Here is a 26353-nt window from a genome sequence, read left to right as displayed (position 1 = left end):
GTTTATACATATATTAAAGCTCCATTATATAACTGCTGTGATCAGCAGAGGCGATGTCACAGTGTGGGAATGGGATTCCTTTCGGATGGAAATTTTATAAAACAGCCACTCACTTTGTGACTGCTCTATAAACTTTTCATGTGAACGTAAGATCAATACACAAAGCGACATGTATACTTACTACGTTATCCTTCTCTCTCTCTCCAAAGGATATGTGATCATATAAAAAGCTTTAATAAATGTATAAACTAATTTTAAATGTGCCAATATAGCCTGATGATGAGATTTCACCTCGAAACATGTCACTAAATAAATAGTTTAGTTGTCAACAAATTTTGTGACTGGTAGCGGCATTTGAACCCCTTTTCATAACAGTGCAAATGTCGGCGCTATGCGCTGTGTGTCTTATTCGGAAACCGACTTTTCACTACTGGCAACAGTACCGTCCACTTTACTCTCCTCCCTAAAATTCGCAGTCTCTCTACTACTGGTTTCCTGTCCTCCCGGCAGTGTTGGTTGTAAGTTGACAGTGGTACACAGCAGCAACGATAGGTTTGCTGATGAAGAACTGGCCGAATACGTACCTCGTGAATAGTTCACCGAAAGCAATAAAAGCGCGGCACTTGCTGATCTGTGCCCTCAGCGACTGCGATCACATCGCAGTACTTTTGCATCTGTGTAGAGCCGAAATTGGTGGTGATCCCATATTACGGGATTTTTTACTGTTGTGAAGTAATATCCAGATACAAATAAAAATGACGTAACAAACCGAGTACATCGTACGTACATTAATAGTCTGTAACGAACGATCAGATCTGCCAAATATTCGGAGAGAGGCCAAAGGAATTCATAACCAGCGGAGACCACGGCTCCATACTACCAAAGTGCTCGAAAAATATCTCTGAACAACGTTCGAAGTGTTGTCGGTGAGATTCAGGCACAATCTGTATTCTCTATTCGTATCAAAAGAGATTCTAAGTCCCATTTGAGGCCTTTCATTATTGTCTGGTGGATTTTGTCACCCGACTGTGAAATTCTTCCATGCCGATTGATTTCCGTTATACACATATCGTCAACAAGTTGATGTACGAAGGCGCTAGTCACATTGTGAGTTTCGCCATGAACTTCAAGTGAAGCGTATTCTCCAAAGATACAAATGCTACTACTTCAACTGGATAGAATTAAAAGTGTCGAGTGGAACATGCCAATCCTTGCAAAAAGTACGTATAGGAAATATAAATCAAAAGCAGACAGCTGATGGGTATTTATAAATAAAATGTAGAGGAATAATGTATCAGATCTTTACGATTCGGGTTCCTAGATAACACCTTATGTGTTCCCTCCCTATAAACTAAAATTATCCCGAAATCCGATAATACCTTTGGTGGGTAACGCTGCTACCCTTCTCACGGCTCGAGTTAAAGCCTCAGTTCGGCAGTAAATCAGTGACGGCGACGAGAGAGTGTCTGCGGTAACAGTCTGGAGCCGAGCCGATACACCGTTGTAATGTAGTAGCAAGTTTCAACACAGCCTACAGTGGGGTGTAGGGCAAATATTCGATTCTGTGAGTTAAATATTCGCCTACAATGATATCTATTAAAGACCCGTATATGACAGTCTCTGTCAATAACACGTAACCAGTAAAAAAAATTTCTCCATTAGTTCTTTCAGCTTTTACTTCATTATTTCTGGATTATCAATCAGTATCTATCATCAGATTGAAAAGTTAGTACTGAAAAACAATACTTTTCTTCATGGTCGGTGCACCTCCGAATATGCAGCAAGAAATACGTGATAGACTAAACAGAAGCTTAGAAATAATAACGCAAACAATTCATGGGGATGTTCCCGAGAATACTTTTTAACAGATGCATACAACATCTCCGAATAAACTGTCGTTAATAGTTGGTGTCATTACAATGACGGTAAGGTTTCTGGTCGTTGTCGCTCTGGATTTACTAGAGTGTGTTTCATTAAAGGATTAACGATCATTAATAGGAGATACTGCGCATTAATAAGTTGAACTGCGCTTCATCACAGAATGTCAGTACGCAGATATATGTAGCGGCCACTCAGAATCACATATATTGACTTTTCGAAGAATACCCTTGTTTCTAAGCTTCTTATTACTAATCAGGTTAACTGAAGAGAAGAGTTGTAACAGCCAGATGTTCTCGTTTCGTCTCTAGCTAGACAATGACGTGCTACAAAATGCCACTTCGGCTACTGACCTTCAGGTATTTAAAGAGAAATGGTTTCACTGATATTTCAGTCTGTATTCACTCTTCTTACAGAGAGCATTAATGTATTAGCTGCTGACATTCAGTCATACCTTTTGTGTACATGTCGATAATTCTGTGAGAGTAACATCCGCGACTCAGTAAATCACGCTTGATGCCCGTCGCTCACCCACAACAGCGGCGTCAAGGCTATATTTATTGACCCGAACAGCTTATGAACTTACTCTGTAGACGAAAATTTACCGTGGAATTTACAAAATTATTTGTGCGGAACTTTCAACATTCGTTATGACACTTGGCAAGAGGGTGGTACTAGAAACATGGATGTTATTATTGAATGCGTCTTACGAGCACAATAAATATATTTGTTTCGGATTACGTGGTCAGCGACGGGTTTCGTATGGTGAATATCTTATGTAGTAATGCTATAAATTTACGGAGAAATCTGTAAAATAAGTTCACGATGCTGTTGTAATGTACATTACAAATGTAATTTTATGTCATTGGGTTCCACTATTACGTTTCTCTCCGGCATACAGAAATTTGGCCATTCGTTGTTCCACTGACAGATACACTGACAGATCTTATATGCAAATCACTGTCCTTCCAAATTCTTTTTAGTTCCTTTCGATGCTTGCTCGATGGTCACGCTATTTTGCTTCAAATAACGTTTAAAGCGTTTTCATTTTGCTACATAGAATCAAACCATGCTTCTCGTAATACAAAATGTACATTTTCATAACATATTCGTGATTTCTTGCATTTCGTTAATTGAAAAATCTATCAGGAAAAATTGGGACCAACCCCATTCACACAGACTTTAACGAGGTCAGTTTTCCTGTAGGTAACTACTATGGTCGTTCGTCATTACTATTAACTATGTTTCTGCTCATGTTTGCGAAAAGCTATTGTTTTTAGTAACTTTGGTTTCCATAAAGCAATTGTTTCGTATCATTAAATTCTGGCACTAGCACGCAGATCGGTATAATTTATCAATCTAAATCTCACTTACTAGATATTGATTGCAGATGACAGAGTGAAAAACATTTAGTTTGAAAGAATTCTCGGTTAGCAAACTGTTTCTCGTTGAAAGCTACAACGCGCTCTCAGAAATTCTTCTCGCTTCTTCAACGCTATCATAGCCAACCATCGTGGTGTAAAACGCGGCATTCATTGGCCTATAATATAACCAATGCCAGGTCTGTGAAGGATTTTAATACAACGTTTTTGTATGTATGCAAGAACGTTTTAGAATCGAGCAGTAGCTCTTATGGTCGACAACGCGAAGTGACACGAAATTTCAAGTGTCCCAGTATTATTTGTAATTTCACTTTCAGCACTATCTGTTTTTCTCCTTCACTTCACATTTCGTCCATCTAACAAATTTCTATGTCAAAATTTGTCTCATTTCTCACTCGTTTTTTGCTTGATGAAAACCTATAATATCTATCTACCCTGGATTTATTTTGCAGATCTAAAGTCAACTTTCAAAGTATAAAATAACATATTTATCTCTGGCGCCCAGTACTAAGATCAGTCCTGTTTTAAATGTTGCTATGCACACGCAATCTTTACGGCGACAATATGGAGACAGTGGAAACGACTGAGACCCAAGACTGATTTTTAGATTTCTAGAATTTTTCTGCAGCATCTGCAAAGGAAAATGTAGTCATTTTTATTACGTCACCGTTCCAAGAATGCTAAACTTCACACTACTAAATGACGTATTGAATAAAATTGTCAACACTTCTCTGTACTTATTTTGATTACCTTCGTATGTGTAGAACAGTGTGAAACGAACACTCTTGAACGATACCTAAGACAACACTTTTGGATGACACGTCAATGGTAGCACTGTCACGTTGATTAGTCTTGCCCGATTTTCTGTCAATAGGTTCGCATGTGGTCCTCTAAGTATTTTTATGGTAATTTTAGTGGTCCCTTAGGGTTGTTTGCCGTCTGCTTCTTGGCCGATATGAATAAATGCACCAGCGTTTCATTCCAAAAATAGTAAGAGCTGATGGATTAGTATTTCGGCATGTAGACACAGAGAGAGTTTATCCACCGCAATTTAGAAATATTTCATGGTTTCCTGGTAAGATTCTTCTTCACAGACTACATTATCATTAGCGAGCATTTTGTCTGGCACAGGTGTGAATGCACTTGGTTTGTTTTTTTGGCGGTCTTTCGAGAAAACTGTGCTCCGTTTTGTTGAGTACTTCGTGTTCGGGAAAGTGTCTATTGCGTTCAAATGTGCATACCACTTTTTCTTCATTAGCATACCAGTGAAGATGAACGATTCACTGGTATCTCCATTATCTTCATTTGTCTTTTTGAAAAACGTTCCTAGGTGATTTACATTTCCCCAAGATCTTCTTACTTAAAGATGTCTTTTTAGCATACGGGATAGTTTTGTTTTCAGTATTTCTGATTGCCAGAAGAAATGAAAAGAAATACTGTTTCGTTGCAAAATCCTCTGAGATCAGTAGTTTTTTATAAACTGCCGGTAGACGAGGATCTGCCATTAAACATACTCAAGTAAATTTAAATATCTTTTTCAAATGTTGGGCAATTACATTTTTGTGAGCTGATATGCAGTCCTTGACGCATGAAACACAAATGTTCATCTTCGATCTAGCGATCAGCTAGTTCATCATTTGGTTATGGAGATTATTCGTGATTACAGAAAATACACAACAATTGCCATGAACATGTCACTTGTTCTTTAAAGTACAGGGAAGACAGTTGGAGCAACGATTAAAAAGCAGCATACATTGAATTATAAATTAGTCTCAATACTATTTTACATCAATTACGAATTCGATATTCCATATATTATATGTAGGAGTAATTGTTGTCACATTAAACACTGAGTACTGAGATAAAGAAGAATCACACCGTACTTAGACACACCGATTACTCTCCATGTTGGTTCCTGTTCTCAGTAAATATCGCAGAACTGAATATCGCAGTAGAATAATTTGAGATTTCTTCGTCAACTGAGCACATAAAAATTCAGTTTAGACAATATTCATTGTGTAACGTAAACCAAACATAATTTGTCCGTCGGGCCTGGGTTTCATGTGAAACACCAAGTGATCAGTTTCTGTTTGTACTTAATTCAACTATACGGAACAAAAACAAAATTTTAAATTCCACCGTAAACACCACGGGAAAAAATCTGATCTTTCGTGTTGAATGATGTTTAAATATTGCTTTACGCGAAAATCAGAGCAAATAGGGGTGGTGCGAAAAGAGTAATTGTTCCCACGCACAGGTAGAGAATGGAAAAGAAGAGAGGGAACTGTAATGGTGCCATACTTACCCTCCGCCACGCACCTTAAGATGGTACACAGGCATTAGGTGAATAAGTAGATCTGGCAGAGAAAACAGCTGAACATCACACAAAAAGTTCGAAGTCTTCGGAATTAATCAGCGCTAATCGTAAGAATCCAATAAATGCTACCATCATCTCCCCCATTTCTAAGCTTTTGTTCTCCAGCACTTCATTTAAATCGTCTTCCCAAAGTTACGGAGAACCACTGCCTCTCGTTTTTCGTTCAGTCGAAATCGTCCCTCTGCCACTGCCGTCCATCTGACGCCGACCAATATTACGCCGGACTGCTCAGACAAAACCTCATCGAGGTGACGACCGGCGTCCATTCCGGCGATATCTACGCGGCCGCTCGAGATTCCGCGAAATGGGGCGAAATTCGGCGTGCGCGAAAGACATTAAAGCGACGGCGGCGGCAGCAGCAGCGGGAATAAAAGGGCGGCCCCGGAAATTAATCTCCGTCGGGGCCCTAATGAAGAAGAAGTTTGCGCGGATCAGCGCGACGCCCCTGTTTGCTGCTGCCTCGCCGCCGATTAATCACCGCCGCGTCTTAATCTAAAGTCCGGTCCTGTCCAGTCCAGTGCGGTCCAGTCCGCTCCAGTGCGATCCCGCAGGGCGCTGAGTGTGGGGTCCGGCAGGGGCCGAAGCGGCGGCGCTCGGCCGGAAACCGCTCCCGCTGTCTCAAACGGCCGGACCTCGATTTCAGCTCCCTCCACTTTTTGTCTGCGTTGCCGCCGCTCGTTCCGCCTGCACTCCAAGACGAATGGCTGCCTGTTTCCAGTACTGGCGTGGACCGACGAGCTCTGGAAACTCTACTGATTAACGGAAATGTTTTGTTTCTGGCGATCAGTTTCTTTATTTACGTTTGATGGCCTTCACTGGACCACTTAAGCAGTCTTATAGGCCGGATTTTTCGTTTTACTTTTGCCCCACTACTACTTCAGTCTGTCAGATCTCAAATTTATTTCTTCGTCTGCAACCACCCTTCACATTTTTTATTTATTTATTTCGGTTTAAAGTCTGCTTTGGTTGGCTTTCACTTTCTTGATTTCGTGCGTTTCATTTCTTAAATTTTCATCGTAATATATCTTCCTTCATTTACATAACCTATCTGTTGTTGCTCTTACTGCTCCACAATTTCTGCATTATTCCCCTTCTCTTTCCGTTTTCTCGATTTCTGATTAGATGTCCGCCGGACAAAGTACACTTCTTCCTCATCCTACTCATTACCAGTTCAGTTTCCTTGAAGACTGTTCCATAACAATTGTTCACTTTCTATGCTGAGTATTCTGTCTGTTTCTGCGTAGTTAGTTGTCTTGAAAACGGGTTCACTTCCATATGTTGTTTGTAGTGGCGTAACTCTATTGCAGTGTTTTAATTATGTGACTGTAGAGGGCCCTCTTCGTGAAATACAGTGTTCCTGCCAGTTTCTCCATTATATTTTATCCTCTAGATTTTTCGTGACTTTGTTTTGACTATTTTCCTATATAGTTTCCCTTCTATTGTGATGCTCATTACGAGTAGTGCATCCCTTAACATAATTTCTGTTATTTTTAGGACATTCTGAGGGCGATTTTCAGTGATTTTTTTTCTGTAATGATTCAACTTGTTGTCGACCTGCTTAAAAATGGTTGGAACAGAGATCAAGGCCATTCCAAATCACAGGCAGTTCAAACATCTGCTGCTAATATTTTACATAAAATTTAAGAATTACAGTATTTCTTTCTTTTTACCTACATCTGAATATACGTACATACTCCGCAAGCCACCGTACGCAGTTGCGTGGAGGGTAAATTTCACCACTACTAATCATTTCCGCCGGCCGAAGTGGCCGAGCGGTTAAAGGCGCTACAGTCTGGAACCGCACGACCGCTACGGTCGCAGGTTCGAATCCTGCCACGGGCATGGATGTGATGTCCTTAGGTTAGTTAGGTTTAAGTAGTTCTAAGTTCTAGGGGACTTATGACCACAGCAGTTGAGTCCCATAGAGCTCAGAGCCTAATCATTTCCCTTCCTGTTCCACTCGCAAATAGATCGAAGGTAAAACGACTTATATACCTCCGTACGATCCTTAATTTCACTTGTCTGACGTTCGTGGTACTTGCGCGTAATGTATGTTAGCGGCAGGAGAATCGTTCTGCAATAGGCTTTAAATGACGATTCTCTGAATTCCCTCCATAGCGTTCCTCCAAAAAAAAGGTCGCCCTCCCTGCAGAGGTTGCATCTGAGTTCCCGAAGCATCTGCGTAGTGCTTGCGTGTCGTTCGAACGTACCGGTAACAAATCTAGCGGTCCGCCTCTGAACTGCTTCGATTTCTTCCTTCAGTCCGACAAGGGATCTTACTAATCTCCTATATGGGTCTCCTCTACAGATGAATCATACTATCATAAAACTATTCCGGTAAACAGAAGTCGACCATTCGCCTTCACCACTACAATTCTTACAAGCTAGTTCCATTTCATATCGCTTCGTACCGTTACGGCCAGATATTTATTCGATCTGTGTCAAGTAGCATACTTCTGATGCTGTATTCGATCATTACGGGATTTTTTTCCCTGCCCACTTGCATTAACTTACATTTTACTTTAGAATAGCGGTAGTTCGAAATTTTGTTAAGATTACTTTAAATTAATTGTTAAACATAATACTTAATGTTTAATATATCATGTCTAATGTGAATGAGATTTATTGTTCACGTACATCTTTTCAGTTTTACATAGTCTCGATCATATTAAATAATTCTGCATGATTAGTGGTTGCCATTATAAAAGCCACCATCAACGATGGTTGTCTAGAGCAACCCGATCTCCATGCCTTTCTATCCATCCGCGTATGTTTTGTCGATTGCTTTCCTACGTGGCGTCTACATTTAGTGCATTGCTGTACTTCTTTGGTTTCCCTCACTTCTCCCTTCCTGGAGGTCTCCACGCTCACACGTTCTTAATCTCACGATCCAAGCGTCTCATATGGCCATATCATTATAGAGGGCTAGATTCTGTTCATTGTACCATTCTTCGCTTATCGTTTTCGCTGCAAACATCTCTATTAGTTTGCTTTTTCGACGTCTTCTCCAAAACATAATTTCCAATATGTGGAGACTTACATTCATTTTGATGTTAGTATCTATGTTTCTGACCCATATGACACAGTCCTTTCCGCAAAGCTTTTGTGCGGTTACTACTTTGTAGCTTTTGAGGTATCACTGTTCTATAACAGTGGGTCTACCACTCAAATTATGACCTCAGGCTGCCTTATTTTATTCTTTACATCCTAAAAACCCCTAACATTCGCTATAAGTATAACGCCGAAGTGTTTATATGAGATTTTACTTTTAACAATTCCACGCTCTTCCTCTCCTATACCTACATATTGCATTTTCCCTGTATTTGTCTGCATGCCTCACTCCTCGCAAGCCTCGACTAATTTTCCAAACCTGCACCTTCAGCCTCCTCTGTAACAGTTTCTTGGTCGTCCGGAAACAGAAGGCTATACACAGGGCGTCTCATTTATTTTCACCACCACACAACTTTTTGTACACCAATAAAATAAAAAATGCATCTAGAAAATGTTATTTAACTACCAGGGAGACATTAAACAGCATAAAAGCCCACTTTGTAGCTTTGCGCGTTACGAAGTTATGGACAGCTGTGCGTCTTTTTTATGTTGCGCTCTATATTTTTTTATTTGATAATCCACTTCCTCCCTTCACATCTTTTTTTAAAATCATCACAATGTACCATTCACTTAAATATGACGTTATTAAAAACGTAATACAATAATGAATTGTTCAAATACTGCACGTACCCGGGTACGGTGACTCGCCCACCTGATGAAGTTGACAGGAAGCAAGTGGAAAAACTAAAGAAAACGTACACCGGCCATTCATTCAACCATTTTCAGTTGAAAGTTTGTTTGAGTTCAACATACATCAGCAAAGTGGTGATGACGAAGTTTTAATCAACTGTACGCAACATATCGTTTAAAAGTAGTGGAATACAGTAATATACGCATCTGCATTGTAAATAAGGATACGTTATTGCGGTTACTGTTCTAACAACTAATATTCTGTATAGATGAGTAGTGTTGCTACATTCTGTGCGTTGCTAGACAACGTACTCACACAAACCTTCGTCTGAAAATGGTAGGTTGATCGAAATTGTGAGAAAATTATAAGCTGTTTTTCTTAACATATATAATCACTCTTATTCCTAGTTTTGTGATATCATCTTCAGGAACAGCATGTACTTAGAGTGTAAGTTATAACTCAATTGATGTTAAAAGTCGTGCAATATAATCATGCAGAAAGTTAGATCCAGTTCACTACCGACATCTTTCCAGCAGTTCGAAAAAATCTAAGTAATTCGTTCTATACAAACGATGTCGTCTATTGTGTCGTAGTAGTAGTAATTCGTGATGCCTTTCTTTGCACTACTTGATTTGGTGCTGAACAATCTTCTAACACGTAGCTTGGGTTGCAATGCTGATTTCTCCTCACGTGACATGTTCTAACACGACGGGATGCAAACACGTATGGCGCAGTTCGTTACTAAGAGCGGGGTGAGTACATCGGCTGAGATTTGTCTCTCGCCTGTCGGTATCTATATGTCAGTATATTGGCACTGACATGGTCTAAATGTTGCTTATCAGCGCATAGATGGCAAAATATCTCTAGCCTATTGCAGGGAAATATTTGCGGATGCAGTGAGTAGCGGTACACCTGAACATGAATAGTCTTCAAGAAGAATGTTTTACTACTTACATTATTCGTTATTTAACTTATTAATACTCTAAATGTACGAGTTACATGAAGATGAGCACCAAAGACATGAAAATGCAAAACAATCAGTTAATAAAATAAAATATAAATTGTAGCCAACAACTGTATTAAAATTAAATTTACAACATAGGAAGGACAGCGTAAGTTCCAGAGATGTAATTCCTAGGCTACGATCCAGTTTTTTCGTTGTTCATGAGCTTACATGTACTGTAACACACTATTCGGTGAATGGTATACCAATACATACGGTGCCCATGCATCGAGAACGTCCATAATCGTCCACAAACTGCTGAAAACAGAAAATTGTCGGAATGCAATACCCTGCAGAATGTCGAATACTTTGGCGTGTCTTATATGATATTAATTTTTGTCTGCGTAAGTGCTGTATTCCTTAACTCCATTCGATTGCTCATAAAATTAATGTGTAGTGGAATGGCGCTTGCTAATGGTGGCGGCGATATTTCTACGTAACAAAGACGGAAAATGTAGAGCGTATGAAGAGCAAGGTTGCAGGTACTTTATGTTTAGTGGAGACCGAAGGGATAATTATCTTAATCTGACAACCTGACTGTTCACTGTCTGTTCATTTCCAGCTTATGTACGTATAAGTTCAATGTAAAATTTAACATGAGTCATATAATTTATACCCTGCTTTTTAAGAGCACCTGAACGACTTGAAGAGCAATAGATTGTCCGATATAGGAAACAGCGAATAGTTGCTCCAAAATGACATTAAAATCGATAGCATTTTTTTAATTTAAAGATTCAAAATAATTGCTCGAATATACAAGTAGATTATAAAAGCTTCACATCGTGAACTATACTCCTAGACCTACGAATTTTTTAATGTAATATCTTCGAAAGGTTGAAATATTATGGTGCCCAAGTTATGCAGGAAATTATGTCAGGAAATTTCTGCATTGAGTCGTACTAATATCTCGAAGCCAACAACAGACGGTAGATGGCAGACCCAATGGCCTCGTCGTACTTTCTGGGCGTCTTGGAGCACTTAAGGCAACCTGATGACGATAACTTTGTGGTCTATTATGTGGTCAACCTTGCCCGTATTGCAGGCGAATCTTTTCCACTGCTGTGAATTAATGATACTATGTTGAACTCTTGGCCCATCTTGTTCTACGGCTGGCTTCTAATTTTTCTGCGATCCTGACAAGCATGTTGTCATATAAATGCTCTTACTGCGTCACTCTCCTCCGCTTCGATTCGAATGATGTATGCCAAACGCATGTAACGTGCCGTTAGAAGCCCTGTGTTTAGGACATCACCACCATTTGAAGAGACACTTAGCGGTCTGAAATTTTCCTGTTCTCCCTACGTCACCTGTTTTCTTTTAATCGTGTTGCAGTTTAAGTCCCAGTTACACAATGTTATCATTGGATCTGAAAGATGGCGGGGCGGGGAAACTTTCGGTTTTGAAGTGTAAGTATCTGGGAGGAAATATACCACAGCCATCTTGAACGCAACAATGCCATTTCGCCTCTATCATTTAAAGGAAGTCGCGGGAAACTTATAGCAGTATCACCATACGGGAAAATACATCGGTACTAGATCGGGGTGTAAGAGCCACTTTGGATAGTCCAGCATTGCGTTTATGAATTTGACTATTTGTATGTTTATCAAATCATAGGAAATTGCTTCATCCCTGTCAAGACATTTTGAACACTTGAAGGATATATTGGACATGTGACTCGGGTGTTGTCTCTTCTTGATTTGATACTCATATGACCTGAGTACACGTTGTGAGGCACAAGTGGAGTAATTATTATCCATCTTCGCTCTTATTCTGTAACATCTGTAACTAAAATCTTTCAACTGAATGTCAGCAGACTACCAGAGTACTTAGGACGTGTTCTTGCCCTCCGTCAGAATAAATCAAACAAAGTCCGTCATAAAAGAATAGAGAATGATTATGAAAATTCCGTATAGGTTCTCATTACCAGTTACGTTCAACAAATAGTGATGGCTTTCCAAGAAAGATCTTTTTGATTTCAGTTTTGTCTGCATTCGTTCCATACAAACTTTTTTGCATGTCATGTCCATTTAAGAACAAATTATTAGTAGTAATTCTACGTCTTATTCCGTTCTTGTCATTGTAAATGGCGCACATTTCACCTCTTTTGTATCCATTAAAGTATGATCCAGAACTTTCTGAGACGAAGTAATAGCTTCACTTGATCCTATTGTCTCTTGCTGCAAGTGTACCAAAGTATGTCACAGTATTTTGAACAGAAATATTGTTTCATGCTCTGAAAATCCTACCGAACTTTACTACTCTTAAAACAGTTCCAAAATTTGATGATAGATGTTTCAATGTTACTGTTATCCCTTTTTTCCCTGATAATGTCTCCATCTAATCTTCACTATAACACTGCACACGTTTCCTGTCCCATCTACCCGTAGTCATTTGTCTTAAAGTAGTCTTCATATTACATCTTCTTTTTGGGTGGGGTCGTGAAATATTATCCAGGACTGTGAATGAAAAACGTAAAGCTATAACTTTGGATTTTCTGTTGATACAATACCTTTTCCTCTTTGATAGTACCGAAATACTGTACGGAAGAGTCCCTCAGCGTCATTATTAAATAGAAAGTGTCTGGCAAACCTGCCATTGCACGGGTTACCATTTTGCCAGTTGTCTATTAAATCCCTCAGCGTCAGTATGCTATAGAAACTGGCTGACAAACCCAGGATTGCACTGGTTTCCATTTTGACAGCTTTCTATTAAAAAGGAAAATGGAACTGCTTTTTTGTGTAAGAGCGAAAGAAATTCATTACCATGTGTTCGTGAAATCACCTTTGATATTATGAAACAACTTCTTTTACTCTCTGCGCAGATACTTCTCCTGTCTACAACTTGTCTTTTAAACGTCTCTATTGCAACGTTTCTTGTTTTCTCTATAGACGGCCATTGTTTCGCCTACAGTCATCTGAACCTCTGAGCGTATCATGGATTTCCTCATGTGGACTCGTCTGTAAGAGCATCTTGGTAGTAAAGAACAAATACATCAAGACTTCATTCATGTGCTGGTTTTGTCCACGCTTCTCAGTATTATGACGTAATGTCTCGTGACCTATGTGTCATACCGCGATATAACTCTGTAGGCACATTCAGCGACATATATGCATACTATCTGCAAAATGCACTGCAAAATAGACTTACTAGCAAAGAAGTGATAAATTTAAACGGTATGCACGAAGCTGCAATTTTTCTCGCATCTCAAGGTTTTTGACGTCATACTTACTGAAATATGATACGTAGGTGGGTCTTATCCCAGAACGATTGTTACCTGACAGTAAGGGATTTGAGTAATAAATTTAGTTGAAACTGGTCTTGTGGCGAAGATGAGTAACGCACGCAGACACACACACACACACACACACACACACACACAAACGTACATGCATACATTTTTATAATAAGTACATGGATCATCTACAACCTGTTGAGATAACTTGCACGGAGCTGGATGAATAACCATATTTCACCTAAAATACTTAACGTACGACATGAAGTCTCCGTTATTGGTATGTACTCCAAATTTGTGATGCAGGAAACAAAACACCTGAAATCCGTTTGAGGTGAAGAGATTAACTGCACTGCTGTTTCGCTCACTCAGTTTTTTACCCAAGTTCGATTCATGAAAAATGGGGACATGTCCAGCAAGAGATGTGGGCATAGCTGGGCTGACAAATCTAATTAAAACCGCTGCTGCAGAAGTTTCACCACGCCTAGTTTGGTAGGTAACTGATTTAGAACTTAACATTTCTAGTTCACCACGTGTATCCATTTACAACCAGAATCACAGTGTTATTAATAACTTAATAGTCGATCATTTGCATTAACATTGTGTAAATTCACGCGCAGGTTAGAAACTGTAGCGTTATTAACATCTTAATATTACATGTAAATGGGATCATTTCGGGGAACATAATATCTCAGTTTGACAAGGACGGGTGTCGAAGATATTGATGGCGTGGAAAAAGGAACATTTGTTTCTCGACGCTGTAATCATTAGTGGAGATATTAATCACCCAAAAAATATTTGGGAATATTACGGTTCTGTTAGTGATGGACGTGACAAGACATCCTGTGAAACATTACTGACTGTCTTCTCTGAAAATTGTTTAGAACAGATAGTTCGAAACTCCACTCATGATGGAGATGTATTAGATCTAATGGCAACCAACAGACCTAACTCTTTGATTATGTCAACATCTAAACTGGCATTAGTAGCCACTAGGCAGTTGTGGAAATAATTAATATCAAAGTACAAATGGTATTCAGAAGCAGAAAGTTTTATATGTTCGGTAAACTAGATAAAAAGTCGTGTTGTCATACCCCAATTACGAAATAGAAACTTTTAGCAAAGGACACGAGCATGTAGAGGAACTGAGGTTTAGTTTTTAAAAATATTTGAGCATGCACTGTATAGATATGTACCCTGTGAAACAGTTCATGACAGTATACAGCCACTGTAAAGAAACTTGTAATGTTACAGAGACCTTTGCGTAATATGGGTAGAACAAAGTGCAGGGCTATAGATAGCTATATGCAGAATAAAACGCGTTTGGCTGTTAAGAGAGCAATACATGAAGCCTTCGATGACTACCATGCGAGAACATTCTCAAATAATGTTTCCGAAAACTCAAAGAAATTTCAACTGTGACATATCGTAAAACCTTCGAACAAAAATCCGTGCCCAGTACTTGGAATAAAGCACAAGTCACACGCGTCTACAAGCAGCATAGTGGAAGTGACACATAAAACTATCGTCCAACATCTTTAACGTCAATTTGTCGTAGAATCTCAGAACATATTTTGAGCTCAAACGTATTATTAAAAGGACGATCATATGCGGCATGAAGCGCAATTTGTGACCCCATCGTGAATGTTTTGGTAAGGAGGACACGGCAAGTAATCCTGGATGCAGAGTCATCAACGGATGTAGAAGTAACTTCGGTTTGCCCCTGGGAAGTGTTTTGGGACCGTTATTGTTCGTGTTGTATATTAATGACCCAGCAGACAACACTAATACTAACCTCTGAATTATTGTACGTCATGCAGTTGTGTATAAAGAAGAACTTCCTGAAAAACCAATAAAATTTCAAAGATATACAAAGACTGGAAACTTGCTTTAACTGTTCAGAAATGTAGCACTCTGCACTTCACAAAAAGAAAAGCCGCATTATCGTATGACTAGTATAAATGAGACACATTTGGAATCGGTTAACTCATACAAAAACCTGGTTGTAAGATTTGTAGCGATATAAAATATTATGATCACGTAAACTCAATGATGAGTAAAGCAGGCCACAAATTTCGGTATTTTGATAGAATACTGGGGAAATAGAATCATTCTACAAAGGAGACTGCTTACAAATCACTCTTGCAAGCCATCCTAGAAAATTACTTAAGTGTGTGGGACCCGTACCAAATATGACTAACAAGGGTCACAGGTGTGTTTCACGGGTGGGGCATGTCACAGATACGTTGAAGAAATTGAATTGGCGAACTGTTGTAGGTAGGCGTAAACTATCCCACAAAAGTCTGCTACGAAAGTTTCAAGAACCAGTTTTAAATGAAATATACTACAACTCCCTACATATGCTCACACAGGGATCGTGAGTATAAGATTAGATTAATCTCAGCACACACCGAGGCATTTAAATACTCATTCTTCGCGCGATCCGTAAGCGAATGAAACAGGAGAAAGCCATAACAACTGGTAGAATAGGATGTACCGCCTGCCATGCATTTCAGAGATATTTGTAGACTATAGATATGCTTGTATATACGGAGGTAATTACGGAAACGAAACAATAAGCACCCATTTTTACATAGAATATGCATAGTTTGGAGTCTAAGCTTCTTAACGATTTATTCAAGTGGCTGGGTAAATATATAACTATTGCTTATGTTCTTGAAGAAGAAGTAGCGAAGCAAAGACATAAAACGATCTGAGTTTGAGTAAAGCGACAGAGAAAGCTTTTCTCTTCACATGAGACGTTTTGGTGACATTTTAGCGAGGAGTTTATCCTGGAGAAGCAAGAATATTGTAGTGAAGGAGACAGTAAAGGTTACTGGAACGGAGGAATTCCTAAGAAAGTATGTAACTGTAGTATCTGAGCCGTAAGTGTGGATTGTTTTCATGAATTATTGAATACATCATAGTGTTTGGTCAGCGTAATTTAAGGCTGTATCGTTTACAAAGAAAGGAATAGGACCCAGCTAATATTTTTATGTGAAATTTCTAAGCGTAGCTAGTCTGTCTATGCATATATGACTTACATCACAACTGCATAGATTCATGTAAAGCACCGCACATGTAAAGCACATTAAAGACATTTTATATAGAGTGTCAGACAAATAATACATAAAGTTTAAATTCGAAGTAATATATATCCTAATTATAACGGATACATGTTTGTTATAATGAAAATGAAGTCGATGATTTATTTGAACCAGACACGTGAACTTACATACGTATCTTTCCGTCCGTTGTTCTAGTACATAAGTTTGAAGAATTATTATACCACAGGTGGTCTAAGAGCGAATGCCTACAATTTTTGTTCAAAGTAAAAAGGAACATCATATTCATTTCATTCATGAAGGTAAAATCCTCCGTAATGCTAAAATGCAAATAGCAAATATTTCACCCCCATGAGTCAAAAACAGCACTTTTATGCACCTTACTTACCTGTATGAAACTATTCTGCCAATCGTACAGACGAATCTACTTATGTAAGTTGTACATACTGTAATCTACCCCTTCCTACTGTTTGCAGCTATTGTCCACAATAAGCAAAGTCTTTTATGAAAAATTTGAGAGGAGCGAAGACTACAGTGAACTTCGTAGTTTATTTACCTTTTCATGTACCGTTGGCTCCAGTTCTTGTTGCCTATGGGTCTGATTCTTGAAGTTGGAGTTCTCACATCTTAGGTCCTCATGTTTGAATTAATATGAATAAATTTGAAGATTGTTGTTGCAGAATTTTCGTTGTTACGCCAATATATTTTGTCACATTTCTGTATATCATGTAGTCTTTTGAATTTTCACATTAACAATACTGAAATGACATTGATGGTCCAAAATACAGAAATACGTCCGATCACGTCAGAGGCATGTTTACAACTATTTCACTCTACGGTAATAACCATATTCCAAAGGATTTACAGCTTTTCTAGACAAACGAATTTCTATTACTTTCAAGTATTACTTCATAAATGAAACCAGAAATAAACATAGTAAACAACACTAGATTGGGTAATTTTAATAGAAATTTTAAGTGTGCCAAAAAATTTGTAGTTTCAAATCTTCCTTGAAAATGTAATTTTAATTTTACATGCAGATCTAGTACTTATCGATTGTAACATCGAAAATAAATTAATTCATTTCCATGAATTTGAACTTGAAATAAAACAATCTGTGTATAAAATTATACGAAAGTTTTCAGAAAAGCTACTGAGATGATACTGACCTGTCCAAAATTCGAAAAATAATACTGGTATCGACAACTAGCGTTGCGGAAAAGTAATGCTGGAGGAGGCTGTTCCGTTACAATACAGATACTGAAATACAGTGGTACACTGAAAAATTTTATTATGTTGCCTACCTGCACGTAATACAAATCAAAATTGTATGGGCTGCAGACTTTTTTATCCAGACCGTATATTCGTATATCAACATTATGCCATGACTGATGTGACAATGATCTTATCTTTAAATTCGTATATGAACTTCATGTAATGAACAATACGACAATGATCTTATCTGTTTGTCACAGTGAAAGGGAAACCTTCACTTCACCTTTTTTGTGAATTGACTGCACAGAAGCGGTTCCAGGACTTGTAGTAAGAGAGACATTTTTTTCCTTTCTATTTGCCTTGTGATATGGTAGTTATAAAACAGCCAACCGGTTTACTTTTACCAGGTTTCGACAACGACTGTGATTATATACACATATAAATAAACATTAACACAGAGAAATTAAAGTAAACCAGTTTTAATTCCTACCAGATTTATAAGAATACTACACACACATACTGACAAACGAATTTAAGAGCAATAATGCTCAGTCACATAAGATACAGCATTAAGATGTTCATACTATAACCACATGAAATTAAAGACACTGAAACTGACTTAAATCTGATAACTGCTCGTATAACTATAGCTATATGGGATAGAACGGTACGCACCGCTAAAAGCTGCAAGAGGTGACAGTTACTGGAAGTGGCATCAGACTTGTAAGAGGCATACATGCCGAAGTTGCCACAAGAAACAGGTTGTGCCAGCTATTAACAGTCGAAAATAACAGCTGCCTAGTTTTTGAAAAATATTAAAAAAATCGTACGTATATTAAGTGTTCACCTCAAATATCAATAGTCAGTATTATGCAAATTCGGATGATTATGTAAGAAAATGCGACTACTACCATTACATATACACTCCTGGAAATTGAAATAAGAACACCGTGAATTCATTGTCCCAGGAAGGGGAAACTTTATTGACACATTCCTGGGGTCAGATACATCACATGATCACACTGACAGAACCACAGGCACATAGACACAGGCAACAGAGCATGCACAATGTCGGCACTAGTACAGTGTATATCCACCTTTCGCAGCAATGCAGGCTGCTATTCTCCCATGGAGACGATCGTAGAGATGCTGGATGTAGTCCTGTGGAACGGCTTGCCATGCCATTTCCACCTGGCGCCTCAGTTGGACCAGCGTTCGTGCTGGACGTGCAGACCGCGTGAGACGACGCTTCATCCAGTCCCAAACATGGTCAATGGGGGACAGATCCGGAGATCTTGCTGGCCAGGGTAGTTGACTTACACCTTCTAGAGCACGTTGGGTGGCACGGGATACATGCGGACGTGCATTGTCCTGTTGGAACAGCAAGTTCCCTTGCCGGTCAAGGAATGGTAGAACGATGGGTTCGATGACGGTTTGGATGTACCGTGCACTATTCAGTGTCCCCTCGACGATCACCAGTGGTGTACGGCCAATGTAGGAGATCGCTCCCCACACCATGATGCCGGGTGTTGGCCCTGTGTGCCTCGGTCGTATGCAGCCCTGATTGTGGCGCTCACCTGCACGGCGCCAAACACGCATACGACCATCATTGGCACCAAGGCAGAAGCGACTCTCATCGCTGAAGACGACACGTCTCCATTCGTCCCTCCATTCACGCCTGTCGCGACACCACTGGAGGAGGGCTGCACGATGTTGGGGCGTGAGCGGAAGACGGCCTAACGGTGTGCGGGACCGTAGCCCAGCTTCATGGAGACGGTTGCGAATGGTCCTCGCCGATACCCCAGGAGCAACAGTGTCCCTAATTTGCTGGGAAGTGGCGGTGCGGTCCCCTACGGCACTGCGTAGGATCCTACGGTCTTGGCGTGCATCCGTGCGTCGCTGCGGTTCGCTCCCAGGTCGACGGGCACGTGCACCTTCCGCCGACCACTGGCGACAACATCGATGTACTATGGAGACCTCACGCCCCACGTGTTGAGCAATTCGGCGGTACGTCCACCCGGCCTCCCGCATGCCCACTATACGCCCTCGCTCAAAGTCCGTCAACTGCACATACGGTTCACGTCCACGCTGTCGCGGCATGCTACCAGTGTTAAAGACTGCGATGGAGCTCCGTATGCTACGGCAAACTGGCTGACACTGACGGCGGCGGTGCACAAATGCTGCGCAGCTGGCGCCATTCGACGGCCAACACCGCTGTTCCTGGTGTGTCCGCTGTGCCGTGCGTGTGATCATTGCTTGTACAGCCCTCTCGCAGTGTCCGGAGCTAGTATGGTGGGTCTGACACACCGGTGTCAATGTGTTCTTTTTTCCATTTCCAGGAGTGTATTTTTGCCTGAAACTATTAAATGTAATAAATGAAAACTAGAGAGGAAATCGACATTGTGTAGTCCACTCTGACCAAGAAAAGGAAGCTCAACTTTACGCATTTCCAAGTAACGGCTTTTTACCAACAAAAATTTTTTATTACGCAACTGCAACTGTTCGTTAAGAATGAATCCATCATTAAATGAATGGTGTCTGAGAATTTCTCTCTCTCTCTCTCTCTCTCTCTCTCTCTCTCTCTCTCCGTCCGAACAGGCCTTGGTAGACCCAACGGTACCGACCGGCCGCTGTGTCATCCACTCAGGCCAGGGGCTGCGGATATGGAGGGGCACGTGGTCAGCACACAGTTCTGCCGGCCGTTGTCAGATTTCGTGACCGCAGCCACTACTTCTCAGTCAAGTAGCTCCTCAGTTTTCCTCACGAGGGCTGAGTGCACCCCACTTGCCAACAGCGCTCGACAGACCGGACGGTCACCCATCCAAGTGCTAGCCCAGCCCGACAGTGCTTAACTTAGGTGTTCTGACGGGGACCAGTGTTACCACTGCGGCAGGGCCATTGGCGCTGAGAATTTCTGACTTGTTAAAAATTATAAGTCTAAAGACTCCACTCTCTGAGTGCAGGATACAGGTTTCATGAACTTCTTTAGGCCTGTGAGCAGTAATAAATAAATGATATGCGATGGACAGGTTATGTATCTTGTTACTTTTTTTCCTAGTAGATGTGCCTTCTGTCTAACAGATGTTGCGCGTCCTATTTGTCCAACATAATAGGCTGGACGTATATCGTAGATAATTTTATAGGCACTTCAGTTTTGTAAGGGAGAATACTGAGGTTCCAAATAACGAATATCATTAATTTTAAGTTGTTCTTACAGTTATATTTGTTTTGGAGGAGACGATCAACCCTGCCAGACACAGGTCGTAATTGCTATATGAGAAAGAAACTTCTTTTCATTACGCTCATTATTAGTGGAAGTAATTCTGATGTTCCTTTTATTTTTGAAAATATTATCCACTATGATTATCTCAGATCCATTATTGACAGGAATCGTTTTAATCAAATTCGTTTTAGCTTCGAGATTTTCACCAGATAAGGGAGTAGAAACTGACCTATATGGATGAAGGAATGAAAAAAAGTGAGAATGAATTCAAATGTTCAAATGTGTGTGATTTCCTAAGGGACCAAGTGCTGAGGTCATCGGTCCCTAGACTTACATACTACTTACACTAACTTAAACTAACTTATGCTAAGAAGAAAACACACACCCATGCCCGAGTGAGGACTCGAACCTCCGACGGGAGGGTCCGAGTAATCCGTGACATGGCGCCTCAAACCGCGCGGCCGCTCCGCGCGGCAGGTGAGAATGAAGGTGTGTTGAAGGGGGCGGCACTATCTGGTTATCATATGGTAACGAACACTTCTCGACATCTACATCTACATCCATACTCCGCAAGCCACCTGACGGTGTGTGGCGGAGGGTACCTTCAGTACCTCTATCGGTTCTCCCTTCTATTCCGCCGGCCGTGGTGGCCAAGCGGTTAAAGGCGCTACAGTCTAGAACCGCGCGACCGCTACGGTCGCAGGTTCGAATCCTGCCTCGGGCATGGATGTGTGTGGTGTCCTTAGGTTAGTTAGGTTTAATTAGTTCTAAGTTCTAGGCGACTGATGACCTTAGAAGTTAAGTCGCATAGTGCTCAGAGCCATTTGAACCATTTGAACCTTCTATTCCAGTCTCGTATTGTTCGTGGAAAGAAGGATTCTCGGTATGCCTCTGTGTGGGCTCTAATCTCTCTGATTTGATCCTCATGGTCTCTTCGCGAGATATAGGTAGGAGGGAGCAATATACTGGTTGACTCTTCGGGGAGGGTATCTTCTCGAAACTTTAACAAAAGCCCGTACCGAGCTACTGAGCGTCTCTCCTGCAGAGTCTTCCACTGGAGTTTATCTATCATCTCCGTAACGATTTAGCGGTTACTAAATGATCCTGTAACGAAGCGCGCTGTTCTCCGTTGGATCTCCTCTATCTCTTCCATCAACCCTACCTGGTACAGATCCCACGCTGGTGAGCAGTATTCAAGCAGTGGGCGAACAAGTGTACTGTAGCCTACTTGCTTTGTTTTCGGACAGCATTTCCTTAGGATTCTTCCAACGAATCTCAGCCTGGCATCTGCCATACCGACGATTAACTTTAAATGGTCATTCCATTTTAAATCACTCCTAAAGCCTACTCCCAGATAATTTTTGTAATTAACTGCTTCCAGATGGTGACCTGCTATGTTGTAGCTAAATGATAAAGGATCTATCTTTCTGTGTATTCGCAGCACATTACACTTGTCTATATTGAAGGCCCAGCTACTGACAAACATAGCGTTACTTTTCGACAAACGCGTCGATATCGTCGACTTAATACAGGCTTACCTCTGAGGATAAGTGTTTGTAGTGCAATGTGTTGTCCAGCAGCAGTACTCCAGCTTTCGTTCTCAGTCTTGAAATTAAATAACAGAGAAGACAACGTCTTCTATCACATAGAATCGAAATTATTACATACAAATCGCGCGCTGCCAAATCAACGTAATCACCCTTGGCTGCGATGTTAACTACTGACACACAACTGTTTTTGTTTTAGTCTTACTGTTAGCCGCTAATGAAGCATTGTAAAGATAAGCATAAGTAATTTCAAATGGTCCGATTCAGATGAATATTGTACATCGAAATAAAGTACTATAAACTAAGGGAATGAGTACCGTAAAAAGTCGTGCAATGGAAATAAGAATGAAAGTGAAATGTGATTCACATTCCAATAAGTATTCAGGGAAACGATGTTGATTACCGTATAGCTACTCACTCAGTTGCCGCCAGCGACTTTGAAGAGAGCGAGTAGTTGTGAATTTGAAATGTACTGATACCATTTTCACGGCGTTAACTGCAGTGCGATATTTTCCCACCGCTTAAGAGGATGACACAACTACAGTCATCGTGGGCTTTGTACCATTAATCACAACTAACACGAAACTTCACGTGGCCTTACGCATTAGCAGTGTCTGAATGACGTCTAATATGGTGAAGTTCCTTTGAAAAGAAGTGTGTTCCAACTGCAGTGCTTTTCACATATTCCTGACATGGTTCAGTACTGAAAAGCGTACAGACTCCTCTTTTTATATTCCGAATGTAAGTGGTTAGTTTCTTTGAATATTGAGACGATGTATCCAAAACGTTGAAAAAACGTAACTTGCAGACACTCGACGAAGAACAGCGTGCATACTGTGAGAACATGGTTACAAAACTATTAGAATCGTCTTTCATCTTAGTAACAAATAATATTTATCTGCTGCTTCTGTTTAAAATGATGGCATTCGGAGTGCTGCAGTGTGGGCTGTATACATCACAGGACGCTGTAACATTGTAGGTATGTTCATTAATCGGTGCGCTCGCGGGGTATGCTGAAAAAATAACAGGTCCTCATTCTGGCAACAGGTGAAAATATGTCGCTGCAAACAGTGAGAGTGTGAAATGTTTTCTGTTTCGATGTCAGAGCGCTGTGTTTATCGCTTGGCGATGCGCTTTGATTTCTGTTATGTAGAGACTGCTGGTGTAAAGGGTCATGAAGGTTGAAGTTAGCTGCATGAACACAATGGCTATTGAAGAGAAAAACCGTGCACTCCTGGTGAAGCTGTTTTATAAGACCACCAACAATAGCAGCGGTGTATTGTGGGAATATCACTGACAGAAGCCGATGTGAACGGGCACTATGGCAATAAATAAGCTAAAGAATATGATCGAGAAATCTGAAGAAACAGACGAATTAGGTGGTGCAGCAGGAAGAGGACGGCGACCCACCATCATGGCAGAAAATAAAAAATAAAAAAAAATGTGTGTGAAATCTTATGAGACTTAACTGCTAAAGTCATCAGTCCCTAAGCTTACACACTACTTAACCTAAATTATCCTAAGGACAAACACACACACCCATTCCCGAGGGAGGACTCGAACCTCCCCCGGGACCAGCCGCACAGTCCATAACTGCAACACCTAGACCCCTCGGCTAATCCCGCCCGTCACCATAGCAGACAAATTTGCTGTAGCTACAGCTGACCGTGCAGCACAAGCCTCAAATTCGGCGGCCTCTAGTCCAGCTATGTCACGGGGAATTTTTTCTCCCCTGGCCAGCAGTTCAAAAGGTTTTGCGGTGTATTTTGCACTGGTATCCCTACTAGAAAACGACTGTGAACCAAATGAAGCCCCAAAATAGACTATAATGCCGAGACTTTGCCATTCGATTTGGTTGCAGCCTCTCCCCGATGTTATTCAATCTGTATATTGAGCAAGCAGTAAAGGAAACAAAAGAAAAATTCGGAGTAGGTGTTGAAATCCATGGAGAAGAAATAAAAATTTTGAGGTTCGCCGATGACATTGTAATTCTGTCAGAGACAGCAAAGGACTTGGAAGAACAGTTGAACGGAATGGATGGTGTCTTGAAGGGAGGATATAAGATGAACATCAACAAAAGCAAAACGAGGATAATGGAATGTAGTCGAATTAAGTCGGGTGATGTTGAGGGTATTAGATTAGGAAATGAGACACTTAAAGTAGTAAAGGAGTTTTGCTATTTGGGGAGCAAAATAACTGATGATGGTCGAAGTCGAGAGGATATAAAATATAGACTGGCAATGGGAAGGAAAGCGTTTCTGAAGAAGAGAAATTTGTTAACATCGAGTATAGATTTAAGTGTCAGGAAGTCATTTCTGAAAGTATTTGTATGGAGTGTAGCCATGTATGGAAGTGAAACATGGACGGTAAATAGTTTGGACAAGAAGAGAATAGAAGCTTTCGAAATGTGGTGCTACAGAAGAATGCTGAAGATTAGATGGGTGGATCACATAACTAATGAGGAAGTATTGAATAGGATTGGGGAGAAGAGAAGTTTGTGGCACAACTTGACCAGAAGAAGGGATCGGTTGGTAGGACATGTTCTGAGGCATCAAGGGATCACCAATTTAGTATTGGAGGGCAGCGTGGAGGGTAAAAATCGTAGGGGGGGACCAAGAGATGAATACACTAAGCAGATTCAGAAGGATGTAGGTTGCAGTAGGTACTGGGAGATGAAGAAGCTTGCACAGGATAGAGTAGCATGGAGAGCTGCATCAAACCAGTCTCAGGACTGAAGACCACAACAACAACAACAGAAATGGATAACGTGGGGTTGGGGGATATTCTTTGGACGAGCGAGGGCCATTTTAATCTGCGCGCTGCCGTGAATCCACAGGGCTGGACTGTCGTATATGAGGCTCTACTCCACAACATGTTGTAGAGCTACATGCGTAGCACTTAGATTACGTGACTGTCGGGTGTTTCCACAAGTTCCTTCATTCTCGGTTCGTTTTTCTTCGAGGAGATGAACTTTGTTGGTCTGTTGGGTGTACAGCGACATCTGAATTCTATAACGATTTCCTTGTGCAAGACGCGATTCCAAGTCTGCAAGAACGCAACTATGTCCACACCACTATTTTCATGAACATCTCGCTTGCCAGCTTTCGAGAAACCATCGGAAACGAACGCATCATCTCTAGGCAGTTTCAAGATGTGTGGCCTTCCAGATCCCCCGATCTAAATCCTTGTGACTTCTGGTTGTGGGGATATGTGAAAGAAATTGTCTACCATGGACGTACCTGGGCTCCTCTTGATCTGAAGGACGGCACACGACTACATATCGCTCTGACTGCGTGGGAACGCTGTGAGGAATTGTCGGACGTCCCATGTTATGGATGCTACACGTAGCAGAGTGGGGATACCATGTTGAACACATGCTCTAACTTATCATATCCTAATAACATGTCAGAAACTCGTTTATCTCGTGCTTGATGGTTCTTCCCTTTCTTCCGCGCTAGTACCATACTCTGATTGCTTACAGCGCCATATTTTCACCTGGAGGTTGGTGGTGGGAATGAAACTACTATTTTTGAGCATACTTTGCGAGCACGCCAATTAATGAACTCAACTGTGATGTTTCAGCATCCTGTGATACATGCAGCCCTCATGGCAGTACTCGAAACACTAGTTTAATTACAGGCACCCGGTAAGCATCCCACTGAGATCACGTACACAATAACAGATCGCAG

At 40.8% G+C, this 26353-nt stretch overlaps 1 pseudogene; it reads right to left on the bottom strand.

The window, feature by feature from the left end:
- Nucleotides 1-20679: 20679 nt before the first annotated feature.
- Nucleotides 20680-20797, bottom strand: LOC126189128 (5S ribosomal RNA; annotated as a pseudogene).
- Between the last annotated feature and the right edge of the window lie 5556 nt (nucleotides 20798-26353).

The sequence above is a fragment of the Schistocerca cancellata genome, chromosome 5 (genome assembly GCF_023864275.1).
Source record: "Schistocerca cancellata isolate TAMUIC-IGC-003103 chromosome 5, iqSchCanc2.1, whole genome shotgun sequence".
Lineage (NCBI taxonomy): Eukaryota > Metazoa > Arthropoda > Insecta > Orthoptera > Acrididae > Schistocerca > Schistocerca cancellata.
This window is presented reverse-complemented; position numbering and strand designations above follow the sequence as displayed.